General features: G+C 44.4%; 1 protein-coding gene across 1 annotated transcript in view; it reads right to left on the bottom strand.

Moving 5' to 3' along the window:
- Window positions 1-22,033, bottom strand: part of GRAMD1B (GRAM domain containing 1B) — a 273,379-nt gene that overhangs the window by 183,508 nt on the left and 67,838 nt on the right. The window contains exon 4 of the mRNA XM_044996788.1: window positions 19,021-19,492. The gene's annotated coding sequence lies outside the window, so the exon portion shown is untranslated. The remainder of the gene's footprint in view (window positions 1-19,020; window positions 19,493-22,033) is intronic.

The raw sequence follows: 22,033 nt of genomic DNA, 5'->3' as shown, positions 1-22,033 counted from the left end.
TGAGCTTCAGTATGAGTTGTACAAACCCACCCAGAAAGCTCATGGAGCTAGCCCGCACAGCCAAGCCTACACTATTCTGAGACCCAAATTAGTTATATTGAAGCTAGTTTGGGTATGTCGGCTAGAGCTGCAATCGTACCCTATGACTGCAGTCGGGGCATACCCTTTGTTAACTATTGCGGTAGTCGGACAGAAGATACTAACATGCATCAGGAGCAACAGAGTGATCTGACCAGCTGTTAATATGATTTAAAACTCTGTCATTACCTGGTTAAGAGATAAGAGAATAGCTGTAACTTCCTTAAAATAGGTGTTGGACATACTGGTATCGATTAGACTAGTTGTCTCATAAAATCAAAGTTGTGTAACCATTCACAGCTCCACAGGGTGCCTTAACAGACCTATACAGTCACTGATTGAAAACTTGCTTGTTTTCATGTATTTTCCCACTCTTCTCTCCATTTATGTGTTAAACATGGACTGCCTCTGAGTCATAGGTCAGTCAGCTAAACAGGAAATTGAAACATTTAAATGCACTGGAAAACTCAGCTGTTGTCATAACCACCTCTAAACCTGTGATTCCTAAACCTGGGCTACCCTTTCAGCAAGCCTGGGCTTATGATTTGGCAGTGGAAAGTGCACAAAACTCAGCAAGTTTGCTGAACAAACTCAAATTTCAAAGGGACATGATCCATATTCTAGACATCCCCAGAAAAGATTTGTACCAGAGCTGAACAGGAAATGGTTTTCTGACCCATGAATATTTTAGAGAGAGTTTGACCTTTTTGTACCCCATCACAAATTGGGATAGAAAGTCAAAGATTTGAAAATATTCACAAACCAAAAGAAAAATTTTAAAATTGTTTCACATACATCAAAAATCTTGATTTAGATTTTGATCATTTACAAGCCTGGATCTCTGCACTTACTCCGGCAAAGGCCAGGAAGCACAGATGTGCAGAGCAGACTAGAGACTAATGTTCTCTATTGATTTTTTCTCTCATGAAGAGGAAAGGCGAAAATAAAACAAAAAACAATCAATTGGCTTTTTTTTTTTTTGGTCTGAAAAACAATTTATCAAAAAATTCCCAATCAGCTCTAGTTTTCACAAGTCCCTGAGAACTGACCCAATGAGTTTAACACTGATCTAACAAAACGTTCCCATATGCTAATACTAAGGACTCCTGGTGCTCTTTCCATCCAATACCCTGGGTTAGAACCATTAATGAGTTAAACTCCATAACATGCCTGTGATTTAGGTAGGAGTTGTTCCCATTTTACAGCTGGGGAAGAGACAAAGGGCCTTGCCCAAGATCATATAGTGGGAAAGTTAGTGATATAACTGAGTTCTCAAATATCACCCCTGCCAGTCCTGTGGTTTCAACAATAGGCAGAGCTATCTCCCTATCAGTCCCTTACACCTACAATTTTGGGGAGGTTAAGATGAGCCTTCTGATAAAAAACACAACAACAAAACATGTTTCAGTTCATATTATGTTGGGTACAATCTAGTGATGAATTAACTTGAATATGTATGGGTTGGTGCATTAGTGCACCAAAAACTTTGGATTTTTTTTTTCCAAAGCATCTGAACTTCTTTATGCTGGGCTGGAAACCTGATGCAAAGAGGCTCTGTCATGAGAGATTTCCTGTCCTTCCTGCATTTGATCAGGTCAGGAATGCAATGGCAGCAGCTTTTCTTACAGCATGTCAGTATTCTGTTTCCATTCCTGGCTGGAACTAGGATGTGCAGAGGCCTCCATGAAAATTAAATTAATGACAGAAGGGGGGGAAATGTTATCCAAACTTTTTTTTTTGTGAGAGATTCAAAAAAGTTTTAATCAATTTAAGTTTGGAGGAGGGTTTGGGTTGGATTTTATTTTTGGCAAATTAATCTACTCATTGCTAGTAAAAGCCTTCAGAATATTCTTGGGGTCTTTGAGCTATGTTGCTGCCAATCCAAACACTGCTAGTTCATATGAGCTGTCCATCCCACCACCTCTCCCTGGCAACTCCTTCCCTACTTTGTTTTTTGTCTGTATTCAAGGCTGTCCTTTATTCTAAGCTCCCTGAATATTGTTCAAGAGGAGTTCAAGATCATATGCTGTAGTTATCAGTGGTATATTATCAGGCAATGAGGTTATCAAGTCATATTAGACTAAATGTACTTGGAAAAAAAACACTAGCTTTCTGGCAAGATATATGAGCAAAGTTGCATGGAAGTATAAGATCTGCAATATGTCAGGGCCAGCTTCTGCTGAGCTACAGAATAGGTCTACTCACTCATTCTGCGCTTCCTCGGCCACTATTGCTCCACTCAGGTTCCCCTGAGCTACTCAGCTCCACCTGTCTGTGGTCGTGGTCCTGATGCAAACGCAATGATTCACCTACTGAGACCCATCTTGAAGTAGCACATAGAGCCATTCACTCCAGCAGTTAGTCAATGCCGCTCCACACATACTGCCATGCATTCTCCATCGTCTCCCCTAAGGCATCTGAGATTCGTTTTCAAGATTTTCGAAAGAAATTTGTCTGACTGAGCAAAGCAGCAGCTCTGATCACGCACCTGCACCTCCAATTAAAAAAAATACTGTTACCCATTTTTAACCCAAGCAGTTAGCCAATTTGGGGAGGGGGTGTCTAGTGGGTTATTTTTTATACGAGAAACTGATTGATGTAATCCTGTTTATTTACATAGAGTATGCCAAGTTCCGTTTCCCTGAACACAGGAGGACTCAAACAACAGGAGACAGCTTCTTTGTTCACCATTCCAAGCCTCTTTCTGGCTGCACTTTACCCAAAAGCTCTATTCACTTTTTTTCCTAGTATCATGCTACCAGGGCTTCTCTGGTTGTGTCTGCAGCTTCTTTGCTCCTTCTCTGTGTCCTCCTCAGTGTTTCTCCTGTTTCTTTTTCACACACAGCTCCACCAATCAATGCCCCAGCCCCTGTGCTTGCTATATCAGACAAAGGAAAACCCCTTGGGCCACACAGTTGAGCTTCTACTCAAAGCTTGTCATGTGCCCATGTTTTGGGTGATGGTTTCTGTTATATGCTTCTAGAAAATGAGCTTGATCATTTCTTACGTTTATCTTGAATAAAGGATGGCAATTATGCCTACCAGCTTCATTGAGGTTTTGCCTAACGCCCACAACATAACAAAGCCATCAAAATGGCTGACCATACGTGAGATTTTGACTCCTCGTCCCACAACCCCCTTGGGTTTGCAGAAGGCCTTTGGAAATCCCTCTTAAACCCCTGACACAGGATGCTCTGCTGGCATCGCTGGAAAAGGTAACTAAGAAAGCAGTGTAATTCCTACCCATAGACTAGAGTCCATGGGGTAAAATCCACTCAGAAACAAGCTAGATAATACCGATGCCCTGCACTGTTGCAATGCCATCTGTTCAGTTCCCAGCAATTCAATTCTCTAGCACAGATGTGGCACAGTGTCATCTTGTGGACACTGCATGTATCTAATAAATGCAGAGGAAAGAGGAACCAGGCTGGAGACAGACAAGGAGACAGAGTTTAGCAACGGCAAGTGAGAAACTAAGTTCAGCTTTGTCAAGTACGTTCTTGTAGTAATTTTTTAATCAAAGCAATGCACTGAAACACAAGAGGGCCTATTTCCTTGAGGGCCCAACAGTAGATATGACCTGAGGGGAGGTGTAAATAAAACTGCACACACTGCAAACTGGGAACATAACTCTGTTCCCACTAGGCTATTTTACTTGGAAGAAGTGGAGGTGGTAGCGGTGAAGTTGGCAATGGATGGAGGTGCCTCAAAAATGTTAGAGGTTCGTTTCCAATGGTCCAAACCTTTCAATTCTACAAAAACGAGAGAACAATCTCCCAAGAATGAGAAAGTGGGGCATTTTGACGGGAAGCTGTTGGGATCTGTAATAGCAAATTCATCCCATCACTGAGATGGTCTAATGGTGATCATCATAGCTTGCTGCACCAAAACTGCATTCAACACCTGGTATTGTCACTTATTTCAAATAGTCCCTCATGAGGACAGGATGTTGACAGGGTGCATTGCATCAGGCAATGTTCATGTGTTTTCCTAGCCTCTCCATGTTCACATTTGGGGGTCATTGCTCAGTTTCTACTTGATCAGATTGTCACCAGCCTTTGTTACTTCAGCTCTCTCTTGACTTAGGGTACACCAGTATTTTTGTTCAAGTTCAAGTGCCTGGCGGGAGTTGTTCTGAAGGAACCAGGTTCTCCAGGATCATTGATATTGACCATAATTTTGTTACTCTGAAGCCTTCCACAGCAATAGTTTGAGGCAAAGCTCTTTCTGGAATTAGCCTTTTGGGTGGTGGATCATGACCATGCAGGGGGTGTCTTGGATCAGGCACCTGTTTTTTTTTTTCTCTCCTTTTTACTGCACCACCTCACTGAGGGTGGTGCAGTCCCCATGAGGCAGAATAGCAACAGTGTGGTTCATGATGATCCTGCAGGACTGATTGATTTCAATATCAATTTTGCGTGTATGGCTTGAGTGTGACTGTACTGGGGCCCAGCACTCCACAACTGAGTAAAAAAGGGAGAAACTGGTTGCTAGGGGCATTTGGGGTCAAGCTCTCCATTTTGTGTTGGCCAGTTTCTGGAGTACACAATACCTGGAGTTCACTTTCTTTTTCAGCTTCATGATGTGCTTTTTGAAAATGTTTGTTCTAATCTGATCCCAAGCTACACCAGGTGTTCATAGTGCTCAAAGATTGTACCATCTCATTACATCTGGAGTTTTCATTTGGCTTGATGGTGTTTCAGGTAAAAGGCGCACACTTGTGTCTTGCAAGGGTTGGCATTCAGGAACCCCGTGCGATACAATTATCCAAGTACACTCAGGGAGCCAGTTAGAATGTGCTCAATGTTCTCAAATCTTTCCAGTTGGGTGACAATGCAGAGATCATCTGCATAAATGATTCTTTATGTGTTGGGGAATTCCAACTGGTCATTTGTGGAGACAACAAACAGCAAGGGTGATAGCACTGAACCTTGGGGTAGTCCATTCCGTTGAATATGCGGTTGACTTTTCTGACCATCTGTCTTGAAAAAAACATCGGTTCTCTAGCAGGGAGGAGATGACCTGGATCATCTTCCTATTTCTCAGAATTCTGGCCAATTTCAGCAAAAGCGCATGGTAGTTCAGTGTCATAAGTAGCCAATAAAACAACAAACACAGCCCCAGTAATTTTGAAGGTTTTGAAGCCATCATTGATATACTGAGTTAAGTTTGCAACTGCCCCAGCATGAATGTCCTGGGTGGAAGCAACCTGTCATCAGTCAGTTGCTCTTCCACAAATGGAGCTTTCCCACACATTATCGTTTGCTCATATAGCTTGCAGGTTGAGTAGAGTAAGGATATTGGGCAGTAAGATTTTGCAGAGTTAGGGTCTTCATCATGTGTTTGACTTGGGCAACTGCTTTGGCTTGCCTCTACAACCTTAGTTTCTGCATTGTCTCCATGAAAGAGTTAAAGAAGTCAAGCAGCCACTTCTGTGCTCTCATCCCAAAGTGTAGTAATAGTTAATTAGGGCCTGGTCTACACTAAGGGCGGGGGTCGAACTAGGGTACGCAAGTTCAGCTACGTGAATAGCGTAGCTGAACTCGAAGTACCCTAGTTCGAACTACTTACCCGTCCAGACGCCGCGGGATCGAAGTCCGCGGCTCCAAGGTCGACTCCGCCACCGACGTTTGCAGTGGTGGTGTTCCGGAGTCGACCGGAGCACGCGGGGAGTTCGAACTATCGCGTCTAGATTAGACGCGATAGTTCGAACTCCGAGAAGTCGAACTCACCGCGTCAACCCACGCGGTAAGTGTAGACATACCCTAGGTATACCATCGAGTCCACCTGCCTTTCCACATTTCAGGATTTGCATGGCTATTGTCAGCTCCTCAGTGCTGATCAGCTCATTGTGCACTTCATTGTCTGAGGAATGAGCCACGTTCCTGCTTGATTTGTTTCATTCTGTGTTTTGCTCTGTGGGCTGGTTTACCATTTAGGACTGGGTTGGGAGACACTGCTGTGATGCACTTTGGTTGTGGGTCCATTCAGGTGGTGACACATGCCTTTTTTGCTATTATGGCACAAGTTGTTTTTTTCCAATCAACTCCCTTCAACCGTCAGGCAGGGGACATGGACCAGCATTCATGTCGCACTCCCCATCAGTACCCAGCCATCCTGGGGAAGCTAATGATCCAACCAGTTGACCAAATTCGGTGATGAGTCCTGGTCACGTGCCACCTGAGCACCTTGGGCATACACTAAGAACAGTCTTGCAGCTCCTTTCCAGTCTCTCTCATAAGCCTTTCAGCAAGCCCAATGGTTTCTTCATTGTAGGGATCGAAGTCAAACAGGTGGGTTTTTTTCCCCAGAGGTAACAAAGGCTAGGTCAAGGTTGTGCCTCTTGTTTGATCATGCACTTTGGAAAGTACATTTGCCCTTGGAGTTGTAGAGCAAGGTCAAGTTTTTGTTGCATTCCACTTCTCAACTTCTTCCCCACTGTTGTCTTTCTCGGGAACCACAATATAGTGTTGCGACTGTTGAAGTTGCCTATAACAAAGCATGATTCTTCTGGCAGGGGAAGTCAGATGGCCATACAAACTGTTCACTTGGTAGTTTGTAAACAGAATCTACTTTTAATTGAGTTAAACCATGAGTTTCATTGTACCATGGTGTTTCACAGAAGTGTTTTTCACCAATCTTCTGTGCTGTCATAGATGCTGCTTTTGATGTTCACGGTGATATGACTGCCAGGGACGATGGGTGCTACTGTCTCTAGAAAGCACTTGATGTCTGCATTCATGCCAGACAGAACGTCAGCCTTCTCTGTAGGGAATCCCTCCACACTGAAACTGACAATTAAGTGCCATCTTTGGCTGAGACCCTGAGAGGGGCCATTTATGTCAACATCTGTTTCTATGTCTTCTTTTGCAGTCTTGCTAGTATTGCCAGATTTTGGTCTCTCCCATGGTTAGCTGCAGTGGAACATTAACAGGGGTCACTTCATGAACACATCTGACATGACCCCTTGGTCTAATGATTAGAGCAGTGGAGTGAGTGGGAGGATTCCTGGGTTCTAGTTCCATCTTTGCCATTTACCATCTGTGTGACATTGGACAAAACACTTCGCTCTCTGTGCATCAATTTCCCTATTGTAAATGGGAATAATACAGATCCACTTTTGTAAAGTGCTTTGAGATCATCAGATGAAAGATGCTGCAAGGGCCATGTATTATTATTGAATGGCAACTGCTTAATCAAGACTAACCCTAGCAGGGTCTCTGGTCTCTTTCCTGGAATCAGAATTTGCAGACCTGCACCTAAAACTCTAAATGGCTTTGAACCTAGCAGGCAAACATAGCAGCAATGTAGAGCTTTATCAGAGCACGATGAAAGGTGCTCTGACTTCAAAGCCAGGGCAGCTGATTGGACTGAAACTGAAATCCAGTGGAGGAAGGGAGCAGGCAGTAGACACACACGGGCCAGGTGTTAAAAATAGGATTTGGCTGCCTTCTCTTTCTGTTTGCCTATAAATCCTCTATTTACTCATATCTCTGAGCATACAGGGAATGAGTCTACATGTAGCTCCCATCGCTTGGAAGAATTTCTCCGTGTGTATGTGTCAATGTTTTAGATCCCCTGGCAGAAGCATTAGGAGAAAAATATTCTGACCCGAGTAAAAGCTTGGTTGTTTCCCTTCCCGTGGAATCTGTTCACTGGGCACACAGCTCCTATTTTTAGCATTGCTGATATCCCTCTTCACAGTATCAGGGCCTAGAAGGTGAAGCTAATGATATACCCAAGCTGCTGCTGATGCCCAACTTAACGGTTCATCAGCCTGCAGTATATGCAGCCCTGCCATGCATGAGCACCGTTACACAAAACACATCAATATGCCACACACCAAAACAGTTAAAAGCTCTTCAATGTCACAAGCGCCTCTACCTGCACTACATTCTGGGCTTGATTCCAAGGCTGCACAAAGATTTTGGGGGGGGCCTAGTGCAAAATCTGAAATTGAGGCCCACCCCTACCCCCACCATGAGGTTGAAGAGCGCGCCCACACTGAACTCACTTTGCAACGGTGGGTTGGCTCCTGTCCCACAGGGCTGGGAGCTGCAACCTGGTTGACATGACAGGGGGGCCGCTAGGCCAAAATTCAGTGAGTGGCATTGCGACCTGGCACATGGGGGCTCAGTGCTATTCAGGGTTGGCCTGGCTGACCGTCCGTCGTGTCAGAAGTGCGGCTGGGCCAAACCTGAGTGGTGCTGTGACCACATGGGCCACCGTCGCAACTCCACTCAGTTCGGGAGCCCAGTCAAGCTGGGGCCTGGGGCAAACCCACCCCCTTTTGCCCCCTCACCCCGGCAGTCCAGCTTGATCCTGCATTGTGAAGGGGAGACATGCTACATGATAAAATATTAGCTGTACGCCATTGTCCCAGACACGGGCTACACAAAATGGCATGCAAACATGCTGCACACAGCACTCTCCTACAAACAAGATGCACAAATAGCTTGACAATTGCACCTCATACAGCAAATGGAACCAATACAAAGCAGATTGCACTCACCAGCTGAGTGGCGTTAGGAAGAAGGAAACCCCACCTACATTATCATGGGAGCCTGATGGTAGCCTAGAGCCTTGTAACCAGACCCAAAACAGACAGGACCTGACTACAACAGTCACCGCAGTGTCAGCTGTCTCCCTCCTCACACTTTGCAGAGTTGGCATGAGGATGGCTGTGTGTGCCCCACTGCTGCTGGCCACTGCCACCTCGCTGTACCGTGTGCACTGTGGAGTGTGTTTGTGCCGAAGAGATGCAGCGCCTCTCACTGCACAACACACACACACACGCACGCACACCTACCTCGTCAGGGGGGGGTGGCCAGCAGGAGCAGGGCACACAGCCGCCAGCATGGATAACATATATATCCTGAAACCTACAGGCCTCTCTTAGAAAATGAACGGTCTTTACTCTGCTGCTCAGCACACACCCGCATGGCTGCAACATAGGCATGTCTTGCACACATCCAGACCAGCTGCCTAGGGCTCATTTACTTTTGAAAGTTAATTTGGGTTAAGATAGGGTGTGAATTTCAAGTGCAGTAGCTATTCCTGAATAACTCCATGCATGGACATGCTTATTCCAGAATAACTTCATATGTAGACAGGCCCTTAGGCAAAGCCAGTTTGTACTAACCTACAGAAAAGCAGAATATTTTAAGCAATCTCACTATACCTCAAAGGAAACGGAATTCAGCAGACTTCTCTGCCATACAATGAAAGCCCTTTTCAGGATGCAATAAAGATCCCTGTTTAAAAATCTTATTCCATATGAATGCTCACTGGTAACAGAAACCTTGGGATACTTTACATTTCACTGAGCTCTGTTCTCTTAGAGCTCCATGGTTAGATGTGTGGGCGGCTGCGTGTGCACTCCTGATGAAAAAGTCTTTATGCAAGGTCATTTATTTAAATTAAGTTTTGTAAATATGTAAAAATAGATCCAGCTAACTAATGAATATGCTCAGTCATTTAAACGAGACAGCATAGAGATAAGGCAGGCTGTGTCTGTTATGGCTCCAGCTCACTTAATCTCTGCTATTACCACTTAAGGCACAAGATGCAAAGAAGAAAAACACTCCAAAGAATCCAAAGTCAAGGTCATCCTCTTCCACCTACCATACTCCTTACTTTCTGTCCTCATGCTCTGTTTTCCTTCCCAACTCCTGTTTCTGTCTCCTCCATCTCTGCCTGCTTTTCATCCGCCTTTCTCCGTTTTCCTCTTGCCTGCTCCTCTGTAACACATTCCACCTCTTAGGTGCAATTATCATTTGTACAGGGGTAGCACCTAGGAACTCGAGTTACCCCACTGTGCAGCGCTAGGTGCTGTACAAACAGAACAAAGAGATGGTCCCCTGCTCCAAAGAGCTTACAGTCTAAGTTATTACTTTCCCTCAGCCTCCCTCCATCAGTCTGTTTTCTTGTCTTTTCCTTTACCTGTCTCTCCCCTTCACCTTTCAGTGCAGTCCTTGCTCTTCGCTGCTTCACCAAGCCCCTGCTTGAAATTTACTCAGGACATGCAAGAGGAAAGGTGAAAGGTTGTACGAACCCCTGAAGGAAAGTCCATCTCTTAGAGTCTGCCTCAGCTGACCTACGGATCATTAGCTGAACGTTGTGCTTTTTTACTCTTAATCATAGCAACACTCCAAGGCTGTTCACTGATGAATTTTTAATTCTAAGGCAGGTTGTCTCTAAATGTTTGACTTTTCATCTCTTGTCTTCCCACCATAGAGCTAATAAAGGAAATTTAACAGACAGTTCCAGAGGCAAATCTTTCCATGCCATCACCAAATGAAAGTCTGTATTCCAGGCTTGCAGTGACACCAGTTCCTTTCATAAAATGAACCCTGCTGCAGCCTTGCAGCTAAAAATTGCTTTTAAAAAAATGCTACTGATTCCTGAAAGGGGAACTGGGATGGAAAAAACATGTGGTTAAACTGCAATCACCTGGTTCTGCAAAATAGGCATGGTTTTTGCAAATGACCTAGTTAGAAATGGAAATGTAGAGGTAATTGAGGGGGGAGGAATGGAGGGCTCCACATCTATCTCAGATTTAATCAGCACTGTAGCCTGAAGTTGCACACAGGACTTTTGGTTTCACTTTCCCATCCAGCTGTGTTCACTGTCACCCACAGTAAATATCCCACTGATGGGCCCCAGCTACTTAAGGTTCTGAGCCACCTGGACAGTTCAATTGTAGAGGAAAAGGCTTCAGGTATTAAAGAAGAAGTGTCCCTTCCCATGCATGTTCTGTCCCACATTGTATACAATTAGCTTGGAAACCAGGCCTGTCAGATCAGGTTGGTAATTCTCTTGCGAACGTGCTCCTGCATTGCTTAAGGGGAGAATAGGGCAGTAAGGTTCTCACAGCTAGCGGGTCTCTGGCCTTTCTACTGTGTCATATGTCATAATAACAAGTGTCACACCAAAAGGAAAAAAGACAGCTTGTTCTTTTGTATTAGCTTCTCCCTCAGGGTGTATCGGGGGTGGAAGACGGTTGGAGTCGTATCAGATATGCATCTCACAATGGCATTTCCATTCGCCAGTCCCTCTGATGCAGCACGTATAGGAAACAAGCGGCACTAAGTGACCCATCCCTCTCCAAGGGAAGAAAAAAAGAACAATGGGGGAGGATTGCCCAGGAGCCAGGTGCATGTGTTATATTGAAGTCTATCCATCTGAGATGCACAGAGAGAAGAGGAACAGTAAGAATTACCAGACTGCATCAGACCAATTGTCCATCTTGTCCAGAACTGTCTTCATCATGGCTAGCACCAGCTACTTCAAAGAATGGTGCAAGAAGCCTTGAATTACAGAGTTACGGAATAACCTGTGCACAGGCATAGTTTCCTCCTGACCTCCACTAGTAGAGGTTGGCTTATGCCCTGAAGCATGAGTATTTATATCCCTCGTCTTTCCAAAACTCTTGCTATTTTTTAATCTTTATTATTAGAGCTCTGTGTATTTTTACTGTCTGTATAAACGCCTGATTCCTTGACAGGAATCCTGCTAAACTCCAAGGGCTATGAGCGAGAAGGGGTTAGGAAGACTGGGATACGCAAGGGCCTGTACAATACATCCAGGAAACAGAAGTGAAACGCTACTGGTCGACAACAGAGAAGACGCCAGTGATCAGCAGGAATCAGATATGCCACAGTGCTGTTCAACAGTACAGTGGGAGAGTGTAATAATAATACCCATGCTGTGGGTGCATAATGGGGCGACACCAACATGAGTACATACTGGTGATCATCTATGGCATAGCAGTGCAATAATGGTGAAACTCTGCACAAGGATTATGTGATGGTCAGCTGCAGTATGGAAGCATAACATCATTAGTTATTGCACAGCTGTGGAAATGTGATGCACTGTAATGTGGGCCAATATTTAGAGACTACAGAACTGGGGTGAAAGGGTGACAACTCCACACCAGAAACAATGACAGTGATGTACTGTGTGCAAGTTGCACAGCAATACACCACGCTGTTAAATTCAGTGTGCATGAAATGATTTCGCACTGCATTCTTTGTCATACAGCACCTTCGATCCAAAGCACGGTGATGTGATAACTGAAGGACACAGCAGCCAGACCAAAACAAAAAACTGTAGATCAAGACCAAACATTTGTGTCAGCCACTGGTGATCTTAAGTGGGAAGAATCTATCAGGCTTCCACAAGGAAGGGAAGACACATCATATTGCTAGAAGTATCAACACTAAAGGAAGGGTGAGATGCCCAAGAGAGGAAAGGGGGAGATTATAGTGCTAGTCTGACGCAATAACCATTCCAGTCAATAACCAGTTACCTAAGGTATTTCTATGGCCCCCATTACCACAGTGTTTGAGCAACTCACAATCTTTTATGTATTTATCATCACAATGCCCCTGTGAGGCAGGGCAGTGCTTTAATCCCCATCTGACAGATGGGAAACTGAGGCTCAGAGAGACTAAGTGATTTGCCCAGTGTCATACAGAAAATTTATGGCAGAGCAGTAACTTGAATCCAGGTCTCCCAAGTCCTAGACTAGTGCCCTAACCACCAGACCCCATCCTTCCTCATTAAATACCTTTAAATACTTATTGAAAACACAGAGCCTAATGATCACGTTCTGACATGTAAAACTATAGGGCCTGATCCTGCTTCCAGTGAAGAGAATGCCCAGGCTCCAGTTCACAACAGCGGATGTAAGACCAAGGATATACTTAGTTTCACGTTAATTCAAGAGACTGAGTGTGATGAGGCTCAGCAGATGTGCATAATAAACAAGTTACTGATCATGCGCCTAAAGTCAATTTCCTACTTGATTCTTTGCCAGTTTGGTGTACCTAGTGTCTGATGTCCTTTACATACCAGGAGAAAAGTAGCTGGTCTCAGAGACTACAGGACTGACAAAGTTCATTACAAATAAATAAATAAATAAAGCCAATTTGGGTTATAGCCATGCAAGAGAAGGTGTGAAGAACTGGTGAAGAACTGCCTTCCCTTATTTGCATTCAATGTGCTTTTAAACTGACTATAAAAATAAACAAACAATGCTCTCAGTAAGAGCCCTTTACCAGTATCCAAGGGGAAGAAAATGTTTAATAACAAACTGGTGTACAGCTTAATCCTATGACAGCAGGTGTTTGGACCAGAAGAGCTGACAAGACCTTAAACAAGGCAATGTGACAGGCACTGCTGTATGTCTCGACTATGGGAAGGTGCAATACACACAGCGAGCATACGAGTGCATGCATAGATGAGATGAACAAGTGTGATATAACCAGGTCGGGTGCAAGGATGTTTCGTGCCCTAGGCGAAACATCCACCTTGCGCCTCCCCTGCCCCTGAGCCCTGTGGCAGCTCTCCGCCCGCCCTCCGCCCTAAGGCGACCCCCCGCGGCAGCTCCCCTCCCCTCCGCCCTGAGGCTCCCCCCCCGCGGCAGCTCCCCCCCTCCGCTCTGAGGCGCCTCCCCCCCCTCCCCCATGGCAGCTCCCACTGGCCCCGGGAGCCGTACGGCAGCTCCCCGCCCCAGCTCACCTCTGCTCCGCCTCCTCAGGGGAGGAGGCGGAGCAGAGATTAGCTGGAATGGGGAGCGGTTCCCCTGCCGCGCCCCGCCCCTTACTTGCTGCAGGTGGCACTCCCCACACCCCCCTGCCCCAGCTCCCTCCGCCTAAATGCCAACAACGACCGGGGCGGCCGAAGATCTAGCCGCCGCAGTCGCCACCAAAGGACACAAAATGCCACCCCCAACATGCTAGCACCCTAGGCGACCACCCTAGGTCGCCTAATGGGTTGCACCGGCCCTGGATGTAACAGTGCATGGGGGGAGGGAAATGTGTACTCCATCTGCGACACACACAGAAGAGCAATATGCACAAGACTGTGCATGTGGAAGGATGCACAGAAGGGTAATGCATGAGCACATGCATTCAAGTGTGACTCCTGCAGAGTGTTAGTGCATGTAAGCGGAGGTGACGGAATCCAATAACACTTTCCATTTATACATCTTTTCATCTAAAGAACTCAAACACACCGTGTGCGCATGTAGCTATAACAATGCCCTTCAGACAGTGCAAGACTGAGCACAGAATTATCTGTCTTTTTAGATTGCCTTTCTCCATGGCAGTTTTATCCTACTGCTGACACTAGACTCTTTTAAACTAAAACCCAACGATTCCAGCACACTGTGCACCACAAATTGGTTCCCATGATCAAGGTAATCAGGATTCAGTTAAAGAACAGAGACAATACATAAGCTTGCTAAGAGCCCCCATCCACAACAGGAGTGGGATTAAATATATGGTCATAATTTATGTTAAGGGCACATTTATAAATTGTTCATAAAGGGTTTATTAAAACATCTATTAGTCATTTATTAATGGTTAACTATTATAGATGTTAGAGTACAACAGTTCAATAGGTTCCTTATAGTCATGGCTTAAAGCCCTCTATATCTTCCACTGACACGCTTATAACCAACTGTAACATGTCTCTAACATACTTATAACAGCTACTGGTCCATAGTCAATTATTAATCCTTTATATTTTATAAATGTAACCTTGGCATAAAGTGTGACCAAATATACACTAGGAAACATTCCCTGCAAATTAATCAGGTTTTGCATCCTTCCAAGTGCACTCAAGACTATGCATTTCCTGCTGCGGATGGTGGCATTTATTATAGTTATCAGCCTCTGATGGAGTTTCTTCAAGGCTCTTGCTAGTTGTATACTAGAGATGGAGACAAATGAAATGTAACAAATCATTTCATAAGTTCTGCCTCTTTTTTCTGTTTGATTAATGCATTATCTGCCTTATGGCAGCTTGCACAGACTACTTTCTACACAAAAAGAAGTAAATAAGTTCTTGGAGGATAGGTCCATCAATGGCTATTAGCCAAGATAGACAGGGATGGTGTTCCTAGTTGAGGGGTGGGCAAACTTTTTGGCCTGAGGGCCACATCTGGGTATGGAAATTATATGGTGGGCCATGAATGCTCACAAAATGGAGGTTGGGGTGGTTCTCCTGCTGGGGGTGCGGGCTCTGGAGTGTGGCTGGGGAGGAGGGGCTTGGGGTACAGGAGGGTGCTCCGGGCTGGGACTGAGGGATTCGGAGGGTGGGAGGGGGATCAGGGCTGGGGCAGGGGATTGGGGCGCCGGGGTGTGTGAGGGCTCCGGCTGGGAGGTGGCAGGCTCCAGGCAGCACTTACCTCAAGCACCTCCCAGAAGCAGTGGCATGTCTCCCCTCTGGTTGCTATGCGGAGGTGCAGCCAGGCGGCTCTTCATGATGCCCCGTCCTAAGCCGTCACCCCTGCAACTCTCATTGGCTGCAGCATGCAGAGCCCCCCGGCTGCCCCTACACATAGGAGCTGGACAGGGGACATGCCACTGCTTCCCAGAGCTGCACGGAGCCATGGCACGCACAGAGCGTGGCAAGCCCCCGACTCTGCTCCCTGACAGGAGCTCAAGGGCCTAATTAAAACATCTGACAGGCCAGACGCAGCCCACAGGCCATAGTTTGCGCACCCTGCCCTAGCCTCTGTTTGCCAGAAGCTGGGAATGGGCGACAGGGGATGGATCACTTGATGATTACCCATTCTGTTCATTCCCTCTGGGGCACCTAGCATTGGCCACTGTCAGAAGACAGGATACTGCGCTAGATGGACCTTTGGTCTGACCCAGTATGGCCGTTCTTATGTTCTTAAATAATTTTTAGCTCTGTAGCTCATTAATGAGCAGCTCACTGTGGACATTTGAGCTTTGTGATTGGTCATCCAAGTCACAGTATGTTTCTGTTCCTTGACTGGGTGTACAAAATCAGCTTCCTTTTTCCTTTATGAGGCCCTATGGACAGTAATTCTTTTAAAATGTATTTTTCTAAGAATTATCCCCAGCATTTGCTTAAATGTCTCCATTTCCACAAATGTTCCCAACGGTTACCTCGCTCGCAGGAACAGACAGTCTAAATGAATTTGTTTACAATTTGAAGCGATATTCCTAGAAAATGCTTTTTGCAATATTTGCCTAGCTTATCTCACTGCTGCCATATGTACTTCCCCCAGTCTCCTCTTAGCTCACTGACCCACAGTAACTCCCTTCTCCCTGAGAACTGTGCTAACATCCTCTCTCCGTCCAGGACACTATCTAGCCACCATGAGTGTTGATAGCAGCACATGTTGTTCCTGGCATTGATGCTATGAGCTAAGGCAGGGATTCTCAAAGTTTGCCATAGTGAGGACCACCTCTTAATAGTGAGATTGTCCTGTGGACACCTCCCCTCCTAGTCACGATTATGCAGAATATCTCCCCTCCCTTCATGATCACAGCACGACCAGAGGCAGCTACTGCGAATGCTTACATGGAAATGTATTGGGAAAAGCATTTTCAGCTGCCTTTTAGTGAAAGTCAGCAGCTGGGCACAAGGAAAAGATCCAAACCTGTGTGACCAGTCAGCTTCCCATTGACCACAGATGACACAGCCAGGGAACTGCTGCACTAAGGGATGCTCTGATCAGACAAGTAGCAGGATCTGAGGCATGAGGATTTCACGCAGGACTGGAATGAATCTGAACAGGGTGTCTCCCTGGCACCTGCGTGTTCTTTTAGGGATCATCCATTATGTGGTGTTCTGCATTAAAGATTGAGAAGGGCTTTGAGATCAACCGATGAAAATGACTACCTAGAAGCTAGGTATTATTATTAATTGTACTTTCTTCCAGCGCTTATAAGCCAATTAAGGTCCCTTGATCCTACCTGACCTCTCGGCTCCTGGGAGTGGACTGAAATTAATAACTAATTCTAATGGTGGAGAAATTTGTATATTGATATAAGAAATCAATCTTGAAGAGAAAGCAGCATGTTCTTTCTATGGCTGGGCCAAAAATGAAACCACTCAACCACCAAATTCCTTGTTTGAATTTTGCAGTGCAGGGAAGGAATAAATAGATAAGAATAAATAGACCCCAGACCTAAGTCACTCCTGGGTTTGGCAAGACCAAATCCACAAGCCCCTGTTTTATCCTTCTGTATCTGTAAGAAATATGAGCAAAAAAAAAAAGAATGAGAAACCATATATCTAAACTCTTGAAAACTTTGTTTTGTTTCAGTTAAAATGAAACACATATCTGAACAGCCTTTCTGGTTATATAGAGTATATAAAATATTAAAAAGTGGAGTAAATAATTTCACAAGAATCATTTACCTGCTGAATTTAGCCTCTTTCTCTTTTGGAAACGTTAATAATCACAGGAGGTTAACATTACAGTCATGATTTCCTCTTATTAACTCCATGATTTTTATTTGTATTTATTTTGGGAAGTGTTTTGGTTTTTGTTTTGTTTGTTTTTTAATTTATGGGTTATTTGAAAATTGTTTGGTGAAAATATTTAGTACTTGATAGAACAAATATAAGATGAGTAGGTTAGCCATGATTAGTCACAAAAGTCACATGGATATTCTCCCTGCTCTGATTGGGTGACTGCAATTCTTACAATCAGGAGCAAGGTTTGAAGCATCCATGGAATCTCTGAGGGAGTGGAGGCTGTTCAGGGAGAAGAGAAAAAAAACAACATTTCATAAAAAAATTAGTCAATTTTTTTCAGCTTTTTTCTTTCAGAATTTGAAATTTCATTAAAAATCTTAATCAAAACTTCAAAATTTGACATTTTTCTTGCTAGCCTTATAAACTGGTTAAAAACAGGAAAACTGTTGTCAACAGTTCATCTAAATTTCTTCCTGTTGTCAAAACACTGAAATTCAGAAAATTTCAACCAGCAGGCTTAGGGATTTCAGAATACATTAACCTATTTTTTTCTGGGCCATATAGGCTTTTACCAAAGGCATCATTCCTAGTAAAATTAGACTGTTGTAAATTTTATCTAGTAGGTGCAGTGTTTAAGTTTAGCCTCCTTTTGTCCCATTCATACTAATAATGAATGTCTGCCCACATCCTTGCTTATTTAACTGCTTCTGTGTCAAGGTACTGGCATGAGGTTTGAGAACCCTGTTCACCTGCTGTGTTAAATCTTGTCATAAAATACAAGAAGATCATTGTTATTTACTGGTTTAATTTCTTGATCGCATCAGAGGCAAAAATGCAAAGCAACGGCATGCGTCTGCACAGAACTAGCTATGAAAGGGATGGTCAGATTGTTTTATGTCTTGTTCATTGCTTCTGAGCCCAGGCTCCAGTGAGAGGGATTGGCTAACTGATCGCCCTGCTGCATCAAGTGGTGTCCCATCCCATACTAAGCATAGCACTTCCAAGGCAAATACTTGAATCTCCAAGCTGAATATTTGTGCTCTGTGAGCAAAACTGCCAAAAACCAAGAAACACAAAAAAAAGGGACACAAGCACCAGGGAGGAGAGCTTGATTTTTAAATTCAAGCAAAGAGATGGAGAAAGTGTTTTACAGCATTCAAGAGCGCTGCAAAATATGCTGTGTTAGGAGATACGCTGGTATATGAAAATGTAGCACATTCCATGTACACTCACATACATGTTCCATCATTATGTTGTGTAGCATGTTAACAGGGGGCCTATCATAAGGACACCTAACACTGTACATCAGAGCAGATGAGAAGAACCACCAAGCCCCTCCAAAAATACAAGCAGACCTTTTCCATCACAACCTTTTCTACAGTCCATGTTAATAGCTTTACTAGTCACTTGCTGTAACTTTGATGATCCGTATGCACAGCGTATAAGGCAATAGAACTCCACCAGGACACTTCAGAGCAAACAGTGTTACAGATTACCACCAAAACAAGCTATACTCTTCTCATGTTAAGAGACCAACCTGGCAAGTTATCTGCCTGGTGTCAGGACAATGGAGCAAATCCAATCCCTGGTGTCAAACCTGCTGACTGCAGCAGAGTTACACCAGGGCTGTATTTGGCCCATCCTGTTTTCAGGAGGCTGACTGGAAGAATTTGAAAGTAATGCTGAGTGTTTTACCTGATTCTGCTCTGAAAGGCACTCATTCATTCAGATAGTCGGGGGAAGTCCTGTCAAAGCTGCAGATGTGAACTCCTCACGGCAGCATCCCCGAGTCAAATCCCGCTCTGCGAAGAGGAGAGGACCTCCATCCAGAGGAAGAGATGAGGTTTGGAGTGGCGAGGAGGGGGATGCTTTGCTGCAGCCAGACACTGGATCCTGAGATTTAAGCTCAACCTGCCAGCTGGTGAATGGAAATGAGCTGCTCCACACTTCTGCTCTCACATACTGTAACACAGACCACTGCTCACTGCCAAGAACATACTCTGCCCGCACAAGAGCTGTTCATTTTGTTAACCCTCAGCTGGCTGTTGGGCAGGAGCTCCGCTCTCTTAAGGACGTCTTCATTCCTCTGTGCTTCCCAGTGCATCCTCTCAGCGCAGCTCGCTGGAAATCTCCTCTCCCAGATGATGTGGGGGGTTTGTAATGTAACCTAAGAAAATAAAGAAAGATTTTAAAGGAATCAGGCAAAGACTGGTGGTGGTTTGTTTGTTTTTTAAACAGCTCTGCTGTGCAAACTTATAGCAAAAGCTGATGGCATCTGAATGAGAGGCTATTATTTTAACAGTGCTGTTTAACAAAGCTGAATCATTTATATCTAGCACTCTGGGGTGCGGGTGGGAAGGAGGAGGTGGTTGAAGCCAGTTATGGAGTCATTCAGGTGTTTACAACATTTGCTTCATTTAACAGATTGGTTCGGGAAGGGTTGGGTTTTTCTTATTTGCTGCCAGAATGTACTAATTTGGGGGGGGGAGGAGTGTTTATTGCTTGCAAGTAATGAAAGGCTGGTGACAGATAATGGGTACATGAGAAGAGTGCTTAGATAGTACGGTGATGGGTGAAATACAGGAGATAGAGCAAGTTAATGGGAGTTCTATTTTTTTCAGCATAAAGCCATCTCCTCACCTACAAATTGTGCACGCTTAGTGTCAGCAAAAACAAGCTCACATTCCTGCTATCCTGTCTTTCGTCCCCAATCACTCCATCTGTTTGTTTACCCGCCTGTTGCACCTTGCCTTAATTTATAGATTGTGGGCTGTGATTTGCAAAAGCTTCCTGGGGGACCGGGACACCAGATTCACATTAATTTTAAATTGGTTGCATAATACTCCAGCCAATTTTGAAACTCTCAACAGTCTGGATCTGTCCTTTATCTGTCCTGTACCGCACCTGGCTCAAGAGGGCTCCAGTCTGGTTGGGGTCATTAAGTACCATTGGAACACTAATTATTGGTTTGGTCGGTGTTTGCCAATGATCATGGGTTTTTAGAGGCTTGATGCTGCTATTTGTTCCAGATAGATTTATAACGACAGATGTTCACTGATAACCTTCCTGTTACTCTGCCCTCAACCCAAACCCCACAACATCCCCTTCACGTCAGAACTGTGAGCTCAATGCTGAGAGAGGAACGAGGTTTACATCCTCATCCACAGCTTCCAGAAATCTCACTGGTGCCCACTTCCTAAGAAGAAAAGGCTGACATCTGGCATCAGTGTGGTTATAATAAACCCAGCATAAAAAGAGCCGTTTACGAACCATATCTACAACTGCACACTCTCTCTGCTCTGATGCTGAGAAACAGGAACAGATTGTTTCCCATTCCTGTCTCCCACAGGTGAAGATCTTTGCCCATTTCCCATTTGAAGACTATTATTTGTAACCAACTTCTCAACCACATTTTTCAGCACAACCCTGTCACACTCAGGTATTGAAATATTAAATATTTTCCCACCACAGAGGGAATCAGTATCCTAGACTGATATTTTAACGAAATTTTGCTATGAGGTTTGCCCTCTATAAAATTCAAAATATTTAACTTACTAAGAATAAGACTGGGTCTGAGCATGAAGGCCGAAGGAGGACAGTCCAGCGATCAGGGCACTAATCTGGAGCTTGGGAAACCCGTGGTTCAAGTCCCTGCTCTACCACAGATTCCTTGTGTGACTTTGGCCAAGTCACTTAGGAAACTGAGGCACTGACAGGCTATATATTAAATAAGGACAACAGTGCTTCCCTATTTCTACTTCACAAGGGTGTTGTGAAGATAAAGCTATTACAGATGGTAAGGTGCTCAGATTCTCCAGTAACGGGAGCCAGAGAAGTACCTAGGATGGATAGCTAGCTAGATAGGGCCTACTTGGAGGAAAATAAATCCCTGCTTGTGCCTGTATCTCTCTTTTCATTATGTTAGAGCTGGCCTTTCCATCAGCTGATCTTCAGACAACACTGTGAAAGACATCATAAGACAAACAATGTACCCTGACAATTCCCATACAATTTTTAAGTGGAGCTCTGACAGTTCTTAAGCAACTAGGAACAGCAGATAAAATAGTCTAAAATATCCAATTCTTCTGTCTCTAATTAGTGTTTCTAGCATCTCCGCCATTACTGAAGTCAACCTACACATGTTTTCTCTAACTTCCAGAATCATCTTTAGATTGTGCATTAAACATCTGTGATTCCTTAATTTTCTCTCCAATTTTTCATCATCAGAAAGTGTCATGTATGGCAGGAAATAGACTTTTTACTTCTCCTATATCCTACATCTGGGGTGTGATATACATGACATTGTCCCTATTAGCAAATGGCTGATTTAATATACACTGTGGGTTAGAGCTATAAATATATATATATAACATCAATCAGAATTCATACATTGTACATAGATTCCCCAAACGGTCACGCCATTCCTATCAGATCTACTCATGAGAGTACAGTGTAAGATGAAAGCTAATGTCATCTCGTCCTTCACAGGATTAGAGCAGGGAGGCGTGGAGCCAGGACTCCTAGGTTCTCTTCCCAAGTCTGCCACTGAGTCACTGTGAAATCCAGCCTTAGACAAGTGTCAACCTCTTTCTGTGATGTGTGTAGGCTACTACTTACTTAACTCAAAAAAGTTTTGCAACGTTTCCTTCATTAATAAATATTTGTATTTATTAATGAAGGAATTAAGCCAGGGCCGCCCAGAGGATTC

The sequence above is a fragment of the Mauremys mutica genome, chromosome 22 (assembly GCF_020497125.1).
Source record: "Mauremys mutica isolate MM-2020 ecotype Southern chromosome 22, ASM2049712v1, whole genome shotgun sequence".
Classification (NCBI taxonomy): Eukaryota; Metazoa; Chordata; order Testudines; family Geoemydidae; genus Mauremys; species Mauremys mutica.
This window is presented reverse-complemented; position numbering and strand designations above follow the sequence as displayed.